The sequence below is a fragment of the Siphateles boraxobius genome, unplaced genomic scaffold, assembly GCF_051911475.1.
Source record: "Siphateles boraxobius isolate OS27281-9 unplaced genomic scaffold, OSU_SipBor_1 6, whole genome shotgun sequence".
Taxonomy (NCBI): domain Eukaryota; kingdom Metazoa; phylum Chordata; class Actinopteri; order Cypriniformes; family Leuciscidae; genus Siphateles; species Siphateles boraxobius.
This window is the reverse complement of record NW_027509186.1, coordinates 24,582,252-24,602,817: the sequence shown is the minus strand read 5'-3', so window position 1 is coordinate 24,602,817 and position 20,566 is coordinate 24,582,252.

The following is a 20,566-nucleotide window of genomic DNA, read 5'->3' as shown; positions in this document are numbered from 1 at the left end:
CCAAGCCCACAGTTTCCACAATTCTGGGCGGGGGTGAAGTATCGTGCCCCCCGCCTGGGAGAGTAGATCCCTCCTGACCGGGAGCTCCAAAGGAGAACCGTCCAGGAGAGAAATCAGGTCCGCAAACCATACTCGGGCCGGCCAGAACGGGGCTACTAGTAGTAGACTGACCCCGTCCCGGCGGACCCTCTCCAGAACTCCTGGTAACAGAGCAATCGGGGGAAAGGCGTACAGACGTGACCTCGGCCACGGCTGCACCATAGCATCCAACCCCAGGGGGGCTGGAAGAGTGATGGAGAACCACCGATGACAATGAGTGGTCTCCTTGGAAGCGAATAGGTCCACCTCGGCGCGACCGAAACTCAACCAAAGGAGCTCCACCACCTCGGGGTGGAGTCTCCATTCCCCTGGCCTCGGCCCCTGCCTCGACAGGGAGTCTGCTACCACATTCAAATACCCAGGGAGATACATTGCTCTCAGAGATAGTAGCTTCCCTTGGGACCACAGGTCTGACGGGCCAACTTGTAAAGCCGGCGAGACCGCAGGCCCCCCTGATGATTTATATAAGAGACCACCGACGTGTTGTCTGATTGAACTAACACATGATGGCCTCTCAGGTCTGTTAGGAAGTGTTTCAGAGCCTGAAACACAGCCAACATCTCTAGACAATTTATGTGCCACGAAAGATGATGATCCTGCCACAGACCTTGGGCTGGGCGACCACTCATGACCGCCCCCCACCCTGTGAGGGAAGCATCCGTCGTTAGCGTTATGCGACGACAAAGAGCCCCCAGCACAGGACCTTTGGATAGGAACCAAGTTTCTCTCCACATGACCAGAGCACGAAGGCAGCGCCGCGTGACTTTGAACGTGCGGAGCGGATTTCCCCTCGGGGAGAATCCCTTGGTCCTGAGCCACCACTGTAGCGGTCTCATGTACAACAGGCCGCAAGGTATAACGTTGGACGCTGCTGCCATCAGACCCAACAGTCTCTGAAACTGCTTGACAGTGAGTAGCTGGCCTAGCTTCACTTGTTTCACAGCTGAGAGAATCGAAGCGATGCGGGTCGGAGAGAGTCGCGCCCGCATCGATACCGAATCCCAAACGACACCCAGAAAAGTGGTCTTCTGGGAAGGAGATAATACACTTTTCTTTGCGTTCAGCCTCAACCCCAACTTTCTGATATGAGCGAGGACGACATCTCGATGCCGAACCGCCATCTGCTCGGTCTGAGCTAAAATCAACCAATCGTCGATGTAATTGAGAATACGAATGCCCTGAAGCCTCAGAGGCACTAGTGCTGCATCCATGCATTTCGTGAAAGTGCGGGGAGATAAAGCTAGGCCAAACGGAAGAACCCTGTACTGGTACGCCTCGCCCCCGAAGGCGAACCTCAGGAACTTCCTGTGTTGTGGAAGGATGGACACATGGAAGTATGCGTCCTTCAGATCTATCGTGACAAACCAGTCCTCGGACCTGATTTGAGACACGATCTGCTTGATAGTGAGAATCTTGAATTTTAGCTTCCCTACCGAGCGATTCAATATGCGCAGGTCTAAAATTGGACGCAACCCCCCATCCTTCTTTGGAACGATGAAATATCGGCTGTAATAACCTGACTCCAAACTGGGAGGAGGAACCCGTTCTATAGCCTCTTTTTGAAGGAGCGTTTTCACCTCTTGTTCCAATACCAGAGCCTGCTCGGGGCCCACCACTGTGTGCAGAACCCCTCTGAATTTTGGTGGACGACACCTGAACTGGATAGCATAACCCTTTTCTACTGTCTGCAGGACCCAATGAGATATTTTTGGAAGGCTTTTCCACTCTGCCAGAAATTCTACTAAGGGTACCAGCCTCTCGAGACTGGCCTCTGGTGTAACTTGAGCAGCAGACGCAGCGCCCTGTAACGGCGCACCGGCAGGGAACAACTGGTCTGACCGCTCTGAGACCCTCCTCAGAGGGAGCGAGCGTCCCTCGGGAAAGCGCTCGCTGGGATCGTCTGTGCCCCGGCATAAAGGCGGGGTTGGCAGAACGAGCCCCTGAGGGCACCGAGGAGGAATGGGCACCGTAAAAAGAGGTGAACACCTTTCCGCCTCGGTGGGGACCACCCTCAGCATCCTGAACGGCTTGGCGTCAGGACTTCTTCTTAGCCGAAGCCTTCTTAGCCAATATAACTGTCCTCAGATCAGTTCTACTGGGAGAAGGCTTCGGCTGAGAGTGTCGCGGCTGAGCCCACTGTCCAGCAGGGGGAGCACGAGACGCGACACTCTGCCTCTGCTGCGCTCTATGTGATGAGCTCGAAGACGGCCGGGGCTGCTCCCGCCCAGCAGCCCCAGGGACATGAACTTTAAGGGGAAGAAACTTTTTAAAAGCTGCAGTTTGTTTCTTTTCTTCTTGGAATTTATCGATAACTGAATTCACAGCATCACCAAACAACCCCATGGGAGAAAGAGGAGCATCTAAAAGAAAAGCTTTTTCTCTCTCTTTAATATTAGTCTGATTTAACCACAAATGTCTTTCTGCGGCCACCAGAGCTGCCATAGAACGACCCATTAATTTGGCCGATTCTCTGGTGGCATGCAGGGATAAATCAGCAGCCTGACGCAGTTCGCGAACTACGTCAGTACTGACCTCCTCACTCTCACTCATGTCCCTTAGCAGATCAGCCTGGTATGCCTGCAAGATTGACATAGTATGCAGACATGACACAGCCTGACCTGCTGCCGAATATGCTTTACCCACCAAAGCCGAAGTGTTTCTTAAAGGCTTGGTGGGTAATGCCGGTGCCTTAAAAGATGGTGCTGCTTCGGGGGAGAGATGGCTCGCAAGCGTCTCTTCCACACGAGGCAAAGCACCATAACCATGAGCCTTGGCTCCCATAATATTAGCGTATGTTGAAGTCTGGGGACTAAACACTCTATATGACACCGGTTTTCTCCATGATTTCGACACCTCGGTGTGGAGATCATGGAAAAACGGCAGGCACCGGCGTGGAGGCTGCACACGTGACGGCAAAAATCTCTCATCCAACTTTGATTTAGAAACAGACTCCTGTCTAGTCACTGGCCATTCAATATTAAGTTTTTCAACAGCTCTTGTTAACACCTCCATAAGCTCATCACTCTCAGGAGTGTGGGGTGGCGAATCCTCCACATCTCCCTCAACACTAACAACATCAAGTTCCTCAGAACTGGATAGCTGCAGCATTGGTGCCTCAGCCCGAGCGGAAGAAACCGCAGCGCGTGCTTCCGAACCCGGGACTGAGGCACTGGATCTCACAGGTGAAGGGAGAGATAAGGCAGAGCCCATCTCAAACCCCGCTGTGAGATCCATCTGCGATCCCCACGATAAGCGCCGCCGCTCTGCCTCGGCAGAAGCGGGACCCGAACCGCGGGGAGCGCGCACCGAACCGCTCTCCTCAAAGAGCGATCGGCGGGAGCGGAGCGTCCTTAACGGCAAACGCTCGCAATGCTCACAGTCTGCTCCCTCGAGAGCAAACTGGGCATGCTGAACTCCCAAACAAACAACACAAAGATCATGTGTATCCCCGCTCGTTAAATAACGCGAGCAAGGAGGAACACACTTTCTAAACTGCTGTTCGTCCGCCATAATCTCTCAATATATATATATATATAGGGATAAATTGTTTGTGTGGTGCAGGGTATGTAAGACAGACAATATCACACAGGGACAGATTCACATGTAGCGCGACTGAAAGCACAGAAGCTTATGCGCTTGTGTTTTTGGGGTGCTTTATAGTTTCCTGGTCGATGACGTCACCCGCCTATGACGTTTCATCTCTCCATTGGGCTGATTCCATACGTGCTTCATGACGCACAACGCAGGGGCGTTCCCGCAGCGTTTGACGCAGCTCGAAGTTCCCTTGAAAGGGAACCACCTAAAGTTACATATTCTTGTAACTAGATCTGTGTGGCTTCTTTTATGGGATTTGTTTTCCATCTGGCAGAATGTAATAGCACACCTCTCTTCAACAAGCTGCATGATTTGAGGCATCATCAAAGTTCTTAAAGACAAGTTACTTCACTCAACGGCCATTTTTCAAAACCCCTGGGCAGCTCCTTCCAGTCAAGTACACAGCTACATCTACTTGAATGGGGAAAGAGACGAAATTTCAAATACATATTTACATGTTTTTGAAAAAAGCCACAAGCTCAGCAATGAGCTTACTAATACAATACTAATACTGAAGCTTGCCTCAACAATTGCATGAATAAATATTTACCGCTACAATGAAAAAACAACAAAAAACACTTTGGATTGAAAATGAGGCACTATAAAATATTATGACATGAGGTTTTTAGAATTTCTGACATATTTAACAAAAATTACAAGCCGTCAGCGCTGCTATGTGCAAACAAGGCTTATTTTTTTTATTCATGAAACATAAAATTTCTCAGAATCTTATCGTAAGATGACCCCAATCCATTTCATGCAAAACTCTTTCTCACAACTAATCTAATGATTTTCCAAGTAATTCCCGTTAATTACCCTAAAGACTTGTGAGTACACAGTCTCACAGACATTTTTGCTCTCTTAATTAAAACATGCCTGACGATTGACTTGCCATTTTAGCGAACACACAATTATCATAAAAAACCACTGACCACAGTTATGCTGCTATATTATAACCAAAAACAGACATGGACCATTAAAGCATAGTATGACAGTAATGGAGCAGGATGGGACAAATACTGTCAGAGAAGCCACTCACTACCAGAACACAGTAGTGTGGGAACCGCAAGATCCGTTGAGGCAGAAATGAAAATGATGGTACGAAAGGGGAGGGGCACTAATGAAAAGAGCGTTTCACACATTCATGCATGATGGAAATCTAGAGTAATAACTGAAGAAGGGTTCATAGATTCACACGAGGAGGTGGAGTTCTAAAATAGCAACCAGTTAACCCACATTTTCTCTGATCGGTTGATTCTGAGTCATCTGCCTCTCACCTGAAAGAAATCTTTCGTCTGTAAGTCCCACCTGAGCCAGGCCCTGGGGTTAGTGAGGTGATATGGCTGTGTCTCCTTCTCCAGGTCTCATAAAAAACTCCTGTCTGATCCATCTCCAGAAAGGAACAAGTTAAGTCAGCCGGGGCAAATGCTTGGAGCAGCAGACTTCCTTTGAAATACAAATGAGCAGGTATATTCAAGGTACATTTGCAAGAAACACAAGCATTCATTCACCGGGCGTAAAGCGAGCAGAAGAAATTGACAGAAAAAAAGGAAGAAAAACAAATTAGTCATATTAGTGGAAATGCTAATAAATGGAGTCAGTAATTACTATAACATGCTTCGCTCATATAAAATTTCAAATGTATCCCAGGCCTCCTGTAAAGTCTTTAATATTTGCCGTGAAGCCAGCGATCGGTGTGGGAGGCGCACAAATGCAAATGTGTAGCTGATAATCTCTGAAAGTGATACCTGCACACACCTGTTTGCTGTTCAAAAACACTTAAATCACTTTAAATGGATCTGGATGCTGCTTTGAGGTGAACTGATATGATCTAAATGGGGGGAAAAAAGCCAAAGGCTGCAGGGTGTGGGGATGTCCCCACTTTACCCCTCTCTCTGTTCATAAAGCCAGAGTCTTTTAATCAGAGTAGCTGACAGTAATGTATGCCCACCCATGTAGCTGCACACAGTTACACACATGCACTACCAGCCTGGCTGAGGATCACAGTTAACTGTGGTCTGATTTATTACGACCTCCTCTGGATTTACAGTGATTCCCCTTAATGAATAAACAGTGGGGCTTGGACCAGAGGGAGAAGAGTGACAGCTAACCCAGGGCAAATGACAACAGGCACAACTCATCCTCTCACTGAGCTCACTGTTCCTGTCTCTAACAGAGAAATATCTGCGTCTGGCACAATTTGCAGTTACAGTAGCCTATTTAGCTACACTTACAAGGCATTAATGTAATTGCTTTAGATTGCGTCAAATTATCATCAGGTTTACATTTTAGTGTTAAAACATCTTTCTAATGTTTACATTTGATCAGTTCCTGATTTTCCTGGTAATGGAACCCATGACCTTGGCTTTGCTAGCACCATGCTCTACCATTTGGGCTACAGAAAAGCTCAGGTCAGAATACTTTTTTTTTGGTAACAATGAATACAAAAAGGTGGTTACACTTTATTTTTATGGTCCCGTTTAGACATTCTGTTGACTACAGTAACGTTGCACCTACATGTCATTTAATTCTCATTACAGTTTTAGTTGAGTATTAGTAGACGGTAAGGGTTAGTAGAATAAAGGGTTTGGGTTAGTATTCTATAGATTAAGTTGACATGCAGTTGCAAAGTTACTTATTGTCAGTAGAATGTCTGTTGGGGGACCATCACAAGATATGAAGCAGACAGTCTACTAATATGCTTATTAATTCTAATAATCTTACTTTGTCAACAGAAAGTATAAATGGCGATCATCAAAATAAAATGTTATCAAAAAGTATCCTGACCTATTATTTCTAGTGAGATTCTTAAGTGTACATCCAATGGACACTTTTCTATCCAATGAGGCCACAGGAGAGGATTTGTGAATGGCAGTGAAGTGACGCTATAGGTGGTCACATGACAATGAGAACATGACAAATATAGAACGTCCAGACTAAATTCATCCAATACACATTCATACTATCTAGAACATAAGTTTTTAGTGATCATGAAGTACCAGAATTTTTTTTGTGAAAATGTTGGCAGGTTGGTTGTCAGCGAGTTGCTATGGAGTTGCTAAGGGATTCCTAGTGGTTTTTAGTGTGTTTCTAAGAGGTTTCTTATGGTCAAAATAGCAAACTCTCAAGTCTCTATGATAATCAGGCGCCTACATATGACTTTAATGGAAAGCTTTCCCTTATGAAAAAGAAGTATACTTCAAGTTCATTTTATGAAGTATACTTCAGTAATGTTCAAGTATATTTTTAAGTATAGGCCTACTTCATGTAGTAAGTATGCAAATGTCAATGTACTTGTAGTAACCTTGTAAGTGTCCTTTTTCAATACTGCTTGGGACTAAATTGGCCCACTTTTAGTACATATAAAAGTAAACGTTTAAGTGTACTATAAGTGTAACAGTAGTAAACTTTAAGTGCAGAACTATTTCACAACTACGTTTTTCATTTGACCTGCATCTGTACTACAAGTGAACTTATAAGTATACTAGTGGTTTACTATTACTATTATTTTTGTAATAATTTACTGTTTATACTAGTAGTACATTTTAGTTTATAAAAGTACACTTTGAAGTCGGCTATACACTCAGTAAACAACTAGTTCAGTAGTTTTATACTGCAAGTATACTTGTAAGTTTCCTTTAAGTGAACATTACATCATATTTATAGTTGACTAATATTTATGTTATTTTTGCACTTTAAGTATACTATGTTCCTATTTAGGTATACTTTAACTGCACTTTAACTAATTAAAAAAAAATCATTAAGCATTCTTTTTTATCAACACTTGAACGTGGGTAAGTTTAATAATAAAAATGTCATGTGTGTGATAATGAAAAAATAGCGTAATGTGAGAGAAATGACCAGGATCATGACAGTGCCCCCCCCCCTCAACGAGCGCCCCCTGGCGCCCCCGAGGGGGAGAGCTGACGGGGCCGAAAGAAATCGTGAATGAGGGACTGATCTAGGATGTCACGAGAGGGGACCCAACTCCTCTCCTCAGGACCATAACCCTCCCAGTCCACAAGGAACTGTTGACCCCGACCCCGGCGGCGAATGTCTTATAGTTTACGGACTCTGTAAACAGGAGTACCCTCGACACGAACAGGAGGAGAAGAGTAGCGCAGAGGGGAACGAATAACCGGTTTAATACATGAAACGTGAAAGACAGGATGGATGCGACGAAGATGATTGGGGAGCTTTAGTTGGACCGTGACAGGACCTATGATCTTAGACACACGAAAAGGTCCAATAAAACGAGGTGCGAGCTTGCGAGAGACAGATTGGAGAGGTAGATTAGAAGTTGATAACCAGACCCTCTGCCCGCAAATGTATCTAGGGCTCTCGACACGACGACGGTTTGCAGCCCTACGAGTGCGTCTACGGGAACGGCAAAGAGCGGTTCGAACTCTCAACCAGGTGCGCTTGCAGCATTGAACGAATTTCTGAACAGAGGGGACGTTCGAAACAGGACCCTGAGACGGAAAGAGGGGAGGCTGATAACTGAGGCTGGCCTGAAATGGCGAGAGACCGGTAGCGGAGGAGGTGAGCTAATTATGAGCGTACTCAACCCAGGGAAGCTGTTCAGCCCAAGAAGAGGGGTTACGAAAGGCAAGAGAACGTAAAATTCGACCAACAGTCTGATTGGCCCGTTCGGCTTTACCGTTTGTCTGAGGGTGAAAGCCAGACGAGAGACTGGCGGATGCACCGATCGACCGGCAAAACCGTTTCCAAAACTGTGACGCAAACTGAGGACCCCTATCTGACACAATGTCAGAGGGGAGTCCATGGAGCTTGAAAACATGTTCGATAATGATCTGGGCGGTCTCCTTGGCAGAGGGGAGCTTTTAAATGACGGTGTTGCCTAACGATGTAGGGAGCCCAGTAATAAAATCAAGTGCTACATGAGACCAGGGGCGTGAAGGAATAGGTAAAGGTCTCAAAATTCCGGCAGGTGGACTGTTGCTAGTCTTAGTCTGAGCGCACTCAGAACAAGAGGCAACAAACCGACGAGTATCACGTTCGCAAGAGGGCCACCAAAAACGCTGGCGAAGGGACGCTAGAGTTCCCTTTACACCGGGATGGGTAGCGAGTCTAGACGAGTGAGCCCACTGAAGAACGGCACGACGCACAGAGGCTGATACAAAAAGTAAGTTACTAGGACACGACTGCGGGGAAGTCGTTCGTGAGAGAGCGCGTCTAACAATTCTTTCAATTCCCCAGACAACCGCCCCAATAACGCGCTTCTCAGGGACAATAGGGGTGACGGAATCCTCAGCCTCCGAGGGACCAAATAGACGTGACAATGCGTCTGGCTTTACGTTCCTTGTTCCAGGGCGAAAAGAAATCGTAAAGTCGAAACGGGTAAAAAATAAAGCCCAACGCGTCTGACGGGCATTAAGTCTCTTAGCCGATCGAATAAATTCGAGGTTCTTGTGGTCGGTCCACACGACAAACGGAACAGACGCACCCTCTAGCCATTGACGCCACTCTTCAAGGGCAAGACGAATGGCAAGTAGCTCGCGGTTTCCCACATCATAGTTGCACTCGGAGAGAGACAACTTGTGTGAAAAAAACGTGCAGAGATGGACCTTATTATCGACGGGTGAGCGTTGGGAGAGAATGGCTCCGACACCCGATTCGGACGCGTCCACCTCAACGATAAATTGCTTGGTAACGTCGCGGAATAACAGGATTGGAGCTGAGGTGAATAAGGATTTCAGACGATCAAACGCGTTCTGGGCGGACTCGGACCAAAAAAAGCGGGACTTGGAAGACGTCAATGAAGTCAAGGGAGCGACAATCCGACTGAAGTTACAAATAAAACGCCGATAAAAATTGGCAAAACCGAGAGTTTCGAGAATCTGGAACTGGCCAATCAGTGACTGCTTTTACCTTGTCAGGGTCCATACTAACCCCCTCTGGCGAGATTACCGAGCCCAGAAAGGAAACTGATTGGGCGTGAAACTTGCACTTCTCAGCCTTAACAAACAGTTTATTCTCAAGAAGACGTTGAAGGACCCGTCGAACGTGCTGAACGTGCACCTGGAGAGATGAAGAAAAAATAAGGATATCATCGAGATAAACGAAAATGAAAAACGTTCAGCATGTCCCGAAGGACATCATTGACCAAAGCCTGAAAAACTGTGGGGGCGTTGACCAACCCGAACGGAAGAACGCGATATTCAAAGTGCCCCAGGGGAGTATTGAACGCAGTTTTCCATTCATCCCCTTGCTTAATACGGATTAGGTGATAAGCGTTGCGGAGATCGAGCTTGGAAAAGAACTTGGCTCCCTGTAAAATCTCAAAGGCCGATGACATAAGCGGTAAAGGATAACGATTCTTTATGGTTATATCAATGCACGGACGCAGCGATCCATCCTTCTTTTTCACAAAGAAAAACCCTGCACCGGCCGGGTACGTGGAGGCAACTATGGTACCTGCGTTTAAGCATTCAGACAAATACTTCTTGAGAGCCTCACGTTCTGGAGCGGATAAAGAATAAAAGCGTCCGCGAGGGGGCGTGGTATCGGGGAGGAGATCAATGCTACAGTCATATGGACGGTGAGGAGGGAGCGAGGCCGCCGGCGATCGACTAAAAACCATACTAAGATCGTGATATTCCTTCGGTACGCCAGACAAATCCCCTGGCTCTTCTTGCAACACAGAGACAGAGGAAACAGGAGGAAGGGCAGAAGTTAGACACAAAACATGACAGGAAACATTCCACGACACAACAGATCCCTCCACCCAATTAATCTGAGGATTGTGTTTAGTAAGCCAAGGATGACCTAAGACTAAAGGGTAATAGGGGGAACAACAAATCTAAAAGGTAATGGTCTCATTGTGGTTACCAGAAACCGTGAGAGTCAAAGGAGAAGTCTCTCGTCTGACCCTCGGTAGGGAACTTCCATAAAGGGCAAAAAGGGGAGTGGCTTCTTCTAACTCCTTCAGGGGAATACCCTGTTCACGCGCCCAGCCCTCATCAACGAAGTTTCCCTCCGCGCCCGAGTCGATGAGCGCCCTGCAGAGAACAGAGGAACCGGGCCAGCGAAGGTGAACCTCAAAGGTGGTACAGGAGATAGGTGGAGAGTCCAGAGAAATCGCTCTCGCCAGTAGCCCTCCTCTCACTGGCGAGCCCTGGCTTTTAATGGGCATGATGAGACAAAATGGGCGGCGGAGGCACAGTAGAGACAGAGACGATTTACAATTCTTCGTTCCCGTTCCGATGGAGTGATACGGATACCACCCAGCTGCATGGGTTCAGAGCCAGATGGAACAGAGGGAGAAAAGGGCAAGGCAGCTGGCGCAGAGGAGAGAAGGGCCGATTCCATTCCACGAGCCCTACGGCCGAGGTTGAATCGCTTCTCAATCCGTATGGCCAGCTCAATGAGAGGATCGAGGCGAGTCAGAACCTCACGCGCCAGTATCTCATCCTTGACTTGAGCGTTAAGACCCTCGAGAAAGCGAGCCAACAGTGAAGGTTCGTTCCATCCGCTGGTGGTGGCCAGGGTACGAAATTCTATGGAAAAGTCAGCAACTGAGCGCTTACCCTGGCGCAGTGAAGAGAGAAGGCGAGAGGCTTCCTTCCCCATAAACAGAACGGTCGAACACCTTGATCATCTCTTCCTTAAAACGAGGGAAACACCTTACACACTCGGCGTCCGACTCCCAAACTGCTGTTCCCCATTCGCGAGCCCTTCCAGAGAGAAGTGAGATGACGAATGCCACACGAGTGGAGTCCTCGGAATACGTGGAGGGCTGGAGAGAGAACACAACCTTGCATTGAGTCGTAAATGAACGGCATTGAGTCGGCTCACCGGAATAACAGGGAGGATTATTGACGCGAGGTTCAGAGAGGGCCTGCGAAGCGTGAGTAGCAGATGGATCATGGCGGACCCGGTGAAGCTGTAGCGTGAGATCATTAACTTCAGCGGCTATGGAATCAACGGTGCGCCGCGCAGCAGCGAGTCCCTCCTCGTGTCTTCCCAGGACAACTCCTTGGATCTCTATAGCTGACCGGACAGGATTCTCCGCAGCTGGATCGTGTTGGCCTGAGTATTCTGTCATGAGGTAAGAGAGCCAGACAACAGGTGAGGAGAAATAGTATAATTTAATGAGAGAGCTTGCCAGGAGATCGATAAACACAAATATTCTCAATAAGAACTTAGGGCTTCTTGAAGAAGGGTAACATTCAAATAAAGTCTCTGCTTGAAGAAACAACTAACACAGCAAACAGCATAGAAGACGATAGTTAGAAGAGGTCTCCGTCAAGTGAGTAGAGGCACAGGCTGAAGGCGCTCGAGGGAGACTTGAGGCAAGCGGCGATTCTCCGGCTCAGATCAAAAGGCTCTCTATAACAATCAGCCCTCCGATACGACAGGACTGAGACAGGACAGAAGACAAAATGTTAGATGGCACATAGCATACACACAGTAATGGAATACTCAGGCAAAGACAGGAAGGAAGAGAGGGGAGAAATAGAGACGCTAATCTAGAGAAAAGGATTCAGGTGAAAGGAGGAAAGAGCCCCAACTAGTAAACGAGTAACAGCTGATGAGGATAACGAGGGGGTGTGTGAGATAATGAAAAAATAGCGTAATGTGAGAGAAATGACCAGGATCATGACAAAAAAGTCAACACATAAAACAAAAAGCGGAGAAATTTGCATTTTTGTCAAAGACAAATGTAAGTTTATACTTATGTATAAGTATGTAAAACTATGTGAAAAAAGTGTTTAAAGGGGCATTCGGCAACTATTTCAGCTTAATAAAACCGTTCAGAAATCATTTGGATGGTTTAATAACCTGTTCTGGTAAGAATGGTGACTTTCCCCGCTCCCCCCAACGTTCCTAGGCGCAAAACCAACCTTGCAACATGAGGATTAACGTCCCGGTATATTAGAAAAAGGAAGTTTTGTGAGAAGTGAGAACGAGCGAGAAACACAAACTGCTTTATGGCAATTCGACATAAACACACACGCCGCCTTCAATGTATGTTTTAACCACCTCGGTAGAAATAGCTCCACACGATAAAGTTGGCCGGCTCCGATAATGACAAATGCACATGAGCAGTGGTAGAAAGGGGGAGGAGGGTGCCGCAAGTGAGTTTTTTTTTACAACATTGTTGTGAAAATATGCCTCACAGCTGTAGGGGGAACTCGTTGAGAAAACATGCGACAACAAAAGTGAAAATCAGCGAAGAAATAGCTAGGGTTGCCGAATGCCCCTTTAATAGGCTACTCAATCTAAAGATTAAACACAACTACAAGCCAAGTATACTTAGAATACTTAATTATGCTTAAAGTATATCTCGATCAAAAGATAGGTACAAGTCGGCAAAATATACTTTGATCTTTCTGTCAGTATAAGTCAAGTATTTCTGAAAAGTACATAAAGTATAGTTCTGAGAAGTATATAAATAGTAGACTGAAAGTATACTTTCTTATTTTTTTGTTTAAAAGATGCATACTAATAGCACACGTGAAAAAACTTCTTTTCGTAAGGGTTGGGATCTTTTCCCCACCTTTTTATCATTCATCAAAGAAAAATCGTAAATCTGACCACACTATTAAGCAGTAAGAAGCAAGTACTCATTCAAAAGAAGTACCTACTCAGAGAATATACGATTTCAGACGCAGCCATATCTTCGGATTGGCTGTTATTTTAGTTGACGTAACATTTTTGCTTTCAGTGTAAACTGACAAACTACTTCCAGATGCTAGCTTGTTGTGTTGCACCTGGATGTGGTTTAAGTGTGGTAAATGTAAGTACAGTATGTCAGATCTGTGGTGCAGTAGTTAGTACAGTTCATAGGTCTGAGTTTTGCCTGCAACATGTTCTGATCCACTCATCTTTCCTTTCCATTTCCTGTCTCTCTCCACTGTATCCAGAAAGTCTACAAAACAGAAAAAGTAGATAATTATGTTCGAAACACAAATGGATCTCATGTCCTAAATGGTGTACTATGTAAATGCGTATGTGCTGAGGGTTGAAAAGGACCAGAGCAGAGTGATAGAGAGACGGGGGACGGATGAGATCCGCAGGTCACTTTATGACTTTTTCTTATGCCCTTTCAGCGGAGAGAGAAAAAAGGTCTCTCCCTCTTCTCTCTTTCACCCTTTTTCAGATTCACATAAAGTCTGAGATATTTGATGATTTATGGGGAGAGGAAGAGAGGAAAAGAAAGAAATGGAGAAAGGGAGGGGGCGCGGTGGCAAGGGGGTTCAAACATGATGCAAACCATTTGGAGGAGAGAGAGGAGGCTGCCAGCACAGCCTGCTCTGTTTAAACTGGGGAGGAAGTGACCGTATATACAGCATGCCAGCAACCTCGCTCTCCCCCTAAACGCGCGCATACACACTATCAGTGCTGAGGTCAGTCGCTGGCCATTGGCTGAGGAGTGTGTTTGTTATTGTTAGATTGTGTTTCTTTACATCACCACTGAGGCCACCGCCGCTGCTATTATCGTTGTTCCTTTTATTACAATCTATGAGGCTTAGGGGCAAACATGAGGGCAGGGATAAAGGAGCACAAGGGGATCAGGGAAACGTCGAAGAAGAAGATGAGACCGAAAACTACAAGACGGAGCACAAGGGAGGATGAGAGGTCAGCGTTTTCCCTCAACATCCGTCCATGACTTAATCTTATAGAGTTCTGAGACGGAGACCTTCCCAGGGACACGACCGCGCTACGACAGGGGAGGATGAGAGAGAGGAAGAAAAAGGCCCCGGGGCACCAGCCTCTTTGGAGGTCCCCTTTTGTTACAATTAGATGTAATGAGAAATGATCTGGCAAAATGAGAAATTAAGTGGCAATTGCAAGAATGAATACACTATGCAAAATATACAATGTACCATGACTACAACTTCAAGTCTAATAAAAGGTGTTCAAAAAGCATTTTTAGTTTTGATATATATATATATACAATATTCATTCATATATTTATTTATCAGATATTTATATGTAATATTATTGTCTTTTATACATAATAAAATTATTAAACATTTCATGATCATCTCTTTCCCTTGTCTCAATATCTAAACCCCACTCTTGAATGCACTAAATTGTCATGGCTAAGCAGTAAGTGCACATGCACCAACATGCACATCAACATATTGAAAAGACATACAAAAGATGCAAGTTCAAATCTGACCTGGCCCTGAATCCTGAACCCCTTCCCCCATTCTCTCCACCAATTTCCTGTGCATTCTCAGTAAAGTGGCAAAAAGCCCAGAAAATAATAGATTGCTTGCATTATACGGTATATTCACACATACCCCAATACAGCAGAATAAAACACTAAACCATTTTTTGAAGAAATGTTGCCAGGTTGATTTTCAGGGCTTTGCTATGTGGTTGCTAAGGAGTTGCTATGGTTGCCAATACATTCTTAGTAGTTATTACTGCATTGCTAAGCAGTTTTTTACAGTCAAAAGAGCAAACTCCCAAGTCTCTATGATATTCTGGTGCCCTACTTTGATCCCTACTTTAATGGCAAATTATGTGATTCCTACCCCCCCACCTTTTTTATCATCAATCAACCCTTTGTTTTTTAAATATGTAAATATGACTACTTAAAGAGTGAAAACTTTTTTTGTTAATTTTTTGTAATAATTGAACAAACATTTGCATATTCACAGTTCTCTGATGTTGGTTAATGATCATATGACATGCAGGCAAACAAATAAAACATTAAATGTTTAGTGTGCTTTATTTTAATTGTTTTTATTCTAAATTAAATGTAAACATACATGAATAAATAAATAATAATTAGAATTTTGTCAACAGTTGTGGACACTGTCATGAAGTAATAGCACACCTGTCCTCAACAAGCTGAATGATTTGACTTTGATCCAGGATGAGTTATGCATCAAAGTTTAATACTTAGAGTTCAAATCCAAATGAGCCTTAGCAAGCACCACTAATTATACTGGAGCATTTCAAAATCAGCTGAATAAGCCATTGGCACTTTTGAGCACCTAATGGTTGGTGTCGCAGCACATCGGCAGGTGAGCCAGCCCTCAGGCTCCTGCTGTGAATATCAACAGAATTAATTGGCATCACTTTTCCGGAGATGGGTAAAAATCTATGTCTCAGGGTACTGATAGCAGGCTCTGGCAGTGGGTCTTGTATAATATGGTGCGACTGGAGTTGGTATTCCTCTCCCATCATACCCCTGGGTGCCCACTCCTTTGCAGAGTCAGCTGGTTTCACTCCACAGCTGGTGGGAACGGGGAGGCTGATTGAGTGAAGACACACAGGGCACTTTCTGGGAGAAAGAGCCTGGCAGAAAAGCACGTAAAGCACCGGAAAAACAGCTCAAGAATGTTTTATGATATGCAGAGAGTCCCAACAGGCTGGTTGGATGTTGGGCAGAGCCAGATTACAGAGAGGATGTGTGATTGATGGATTGCTCTCAGTGAGCTGGCACTCAAGAGAGGGTTAGCCAACCACTCACTGCCACATGTACAGAGACTCACTGCCAGATGCACACACACAATCCCAGGTCATATCTCACCACCCACACACACTCTGACCCTCCTGCCTCCCAGGTTTCTGGCAAAGGGAGTCAGACACACACACACACACGCACACGCACGCACACACACACACACACACACACACACACACACACACACACACACACACACACACACACACACACACACACACACACACACACACACACACACACACACACACACACACACACACACACACAAAAACACACACACACACACACACACACACACACACACACACACACACACACACACACACACACACACACACACAAATTAGAAGGGATGCAGAGGCTTGTATGATTTCACAACAGCAGCAATCGGAGGAGGTCAGGGTGGCCGACATTTGTTCGTGAATCTAGCTTGACTGGTCGTGCTGTATAGTTTTGATTCACTAAAAAGAACCAGCTCATAAGATTCATTTGTTTGTGAATCAAGCTACACTGATTGATCTGTGCATTTTTGATTTACTAAAAAAAGCACAGGCTCATAAGAGTCATTTGTTTGTGAATCGAGCTACACTGGTTAAGCTGTGCATTTTTGATGCACTAAAAAGAACTGGCCCATAACAGTAATTTGTTTGTGAATCAAGCTAGGTCGTGCTGTGTGTTTTCGATTCACTAAAAATATCCGGGTCATAAGAGACATTTATTAGTGAACAACTAAGCTACACTGATCGCAATGTAAGTTTTTTATTCACACAAAATTACAGACTCAACATGATTAATTTGTTTGTGAATCAAGCTACACTGGTCAAACTGTATTTGTTTGTGAATAAAACTACTCGCACTGTGGAGGAGTGATCGGAGGAGGCCAGGGTGGCACTGGGGATCAGTAAGTACACGGCCGGATTTATCTGATCCTGGTTAACCACTCTCACACGCACACATGCATCTGAAATACTCATATTTCCAATTTGGAAGTAAGCATCTGGCATGTACGTACAAAAAGTACACATTTATTATGAACATCCACACACCTATATGTGTGTGCAACAGAGCGGAGCATCAAGATCGGCCACATCTGTGCGAGAGCATCTGTTCGAGTACGCGTGCATTGCCGCCTGCATGTGCGTGTGTGAAAACGGCTGTGCACGATGGATCCCGCGCATGCACGTGTGTGTGTTTGTGTGTGGCTGGGCTTCAAGATTGTGTCGAGGGCGTGTGTAATAAATGTGCCCGAGCGCGAGGGCCCGAAAGATATATCACAGGCGGAGGGAGAGCAGAGAAAGTGCAGCGGGGAGGGAAGGGGGGCAGAGAGAAGGATAGATTGGTGAGGAAAAAAAGTGAGGGGGGGGGGTACTGGTCTCTCCTGGGTCCTGCTATGTTTCCCATTATGTAAGCCATGGTCACCGGCAGCATGCCAGCAGGCAAAATAAAAGAGTCTCTCTGGCTTGGCACGGCTCGTATTTTCCTATCCTTGGCGCGGGGTCAGAGAAGGGTCAGGCAGCTGGATGGGGCGCTGGGGGGATTGTGGGGTCTGGGCTGGCCTCCAAAACCCAAAAGGCCCAGGGTTCAAGTACCAGCTGAAAGCAATCAGGGGGAAATCTGGGAGTGCCACAGCTGCTCCGCGCGGTGCTGCTCTGTGGCTCAACTCTCTCTTCTTCCCTCTTTTCTTTTCTCTCTCTCTCTCTCTCTCTCTCTCTCTCTCTCTCTCTCTCTCTCTCTCTCTCTCTCTCTCTCTCTATCACTCTCTATTGTTTTTCCCCTTGTCTTGCTCTCCCTCAGCCAACACAATAGGCAAAAACAGCAAACTTTTAACAGGAAGCTAGCCGTGTGCATATGTATATGCTAGAACTTGTGTTTGTGTATATGTGTGTGTGCGAGGTCAGGAGGAAGACAAAATGGAAAAGAAAAATAGCACTACAATCTGCATAAACCACAGTGAATGGTACACTGTGTATGTCTGACCACCGATTATGTTTCAGGGGTCTGTGTGCTCGCTGTCAGACACCGTAATAACGTTAATGTCTTCTTATGGCTTTCTGGTGGATAGCAGAAAACATCCACTACTGTGAATTTAATTATAAAAGTGTGTGTCTGGTTGCTTGTAATGACCGAACCCCACTACATTGAAATCGGTAGGATTTCCCAATCTGGTTTGATTCCAGTTCATAAACTCTCAATGTAAATTCTCTTTATTCTGGTGTTTTCTGTTATAAGACTGATGTCAGTAATATTCATCCTTTTGAACTATTTATTAAGAAAACAGCTCGAAAAGAGTAATTTTGCTACAGGAATTGGGTTACATTTGTTATGCACGAGATTTCCCCCAAAAACCAGTTCAGTGCGAACCCCACCACTCAGCCGATTCGAAAGATCTCATTAGTCATGTCAATCACAAAGCTGATTGCCTACATACTGTACTGCTGACACAAATACTAACCCCCAAACCCCAACCTGTCACAATCAGGTGAATCGAGATGCACTAATGATGCTATATTTTTTTCCATCAGCCAGTAGTTCATGAATCATGCTACACTGGTTGTTTTGTACATTTTTGATTGATTTTTGAAAGATGAGAGAGGACCAGGCCTGGACTTTATGTTGATGTTTTGGTTTTGGAGAGGGCGTTGCTGCCACTGTTTGCCATAGGCCAGAGCCTGATGCAGTCTGCCATGATGGGAAGGAGCAGAGAACGCGGGACTCTCTCGTCGGCTGTCTGACGCTGGAGGAGCCGTCGCCGCTAGAGGGCCCTTTCCAGCACCACCGACAGGCATCGCGTAAGAGTTCACCCAGCTGGCGGAGGGCTGGATGGCAGTGCATTTGTGGAACCGGATCAAGAGGTTTTTTTCCTCTCTCTACTCGGTCTGAAGAAAGAGCGCCACTAGTAGGCCACACTGGTCTTGAGTCTCACGGAGGAGCTCTGGAACGATAAAAGGAGGAGTGACGACAGTGAAAGACGAGAGAGGACCAAGCCTGGACTTTCTGATGTTGTTTTAATGCAGCAGTCCAATACACACTGAAAACTCACAATCACAACTCGAAAAAAAATATGATTATTTCGCCATGGTGCTGAAGACATAGATTTCGGGGGAACACTGCAGGAGTGTTACATTTTTGTTGCATCTCTCACTTGTAGTAATGATACTGTGCAGAGGAGACCCTGCTAAAAAACCCAGCATGATTGGTTCAGGCTGGTTTATGCTGATCAGAGCTGGAATAGGGCTGGTCTATGCAGTGGACCAGCAGCATGTTCTCAAGCAAAACTGCTGGTCCACCAGCACTCCTGCTTCCTATAGTTATTTGAAAACCTAAAGCAATACAATCCCTGTCAGTGTGAATGCACCTTTAGAAGCCCTCTACTTAGTCTAAGCATTTACCCATACGTGACCTCTCTGCTGGCCAACTGGGGTCATTTACACGAGCACCTTCTCACAAACACCCCTCACTCATCATTAACTCACACTCTCAGCTTTGAGGGTTGACAGTGAGCGATGTTTAAACCTCTGGGTTGCCATGACCTCTAAAAGTGTGCAGCATGTTAACCCCACTGTAGGCCAGAAGAGCCTGTGACCTGACACGGAAAGTGACCACAGCAGCGTTGAGTTGAGTGAAAGTGAGTGGGCCATGACAGAGTGCACATGCAATGAATCCCGAAGCGTATCCACATAGTAATTTAGCGGAGACAGACGCAAGGTTGAGCAAGCAGCCAGGCAGACGGCATCTCCCCACACACATTAAGAGAGAATGAGAGAGAGATAGAGAGAGAGAGGGTAACCACTGTTATCAAGAATTATTAACAAAATACTCAATGCTAATAATATAGTTTTGAATACCTCATAATTGTGCACTTTTTGAGTCAGGACTCAAAAACTCAACTGTACAGAAATACGTGTGATAAAAAACCTAATATAAACAATTCAGAGTTTAGTTATTTAGTAACATTTATTAAACGCATGTACAAAATCAGATTTGATCTTAAATTTCAAAGATCCTATGCTAATTTAACGGTAGAGCTGTATAGATAATCAAGCAGACGATGTGTGATGCAGAATGGACGATCAGGAATAACTTTAATAAACACAGAAGAGAACATAACCACCATAACTCTAACGCAAGCCAATGAACAGAAGGAACAGAGGGCTTAAATACACAGAGGAAGATCATGAACGGAAAAGGGAACGGGTGCGAACTAATTAGAAACCCAACTCAAACAACTACAGTAATAGAATGTAGGCAAAACAGTGACAAGCTCTCGACCTGTGTATAGAAGCAGAGTTTCTTGTTTACATTGTAAGGCCGTCTAACTCGATCCAATGGCGGTATTCGAATTAGCGGTGAAGGTCTTTGCGTGTTACTGTCTTTTCTCGCGGCAAAGCATTTTTGGTTAAATGCAATACATTTCAACTC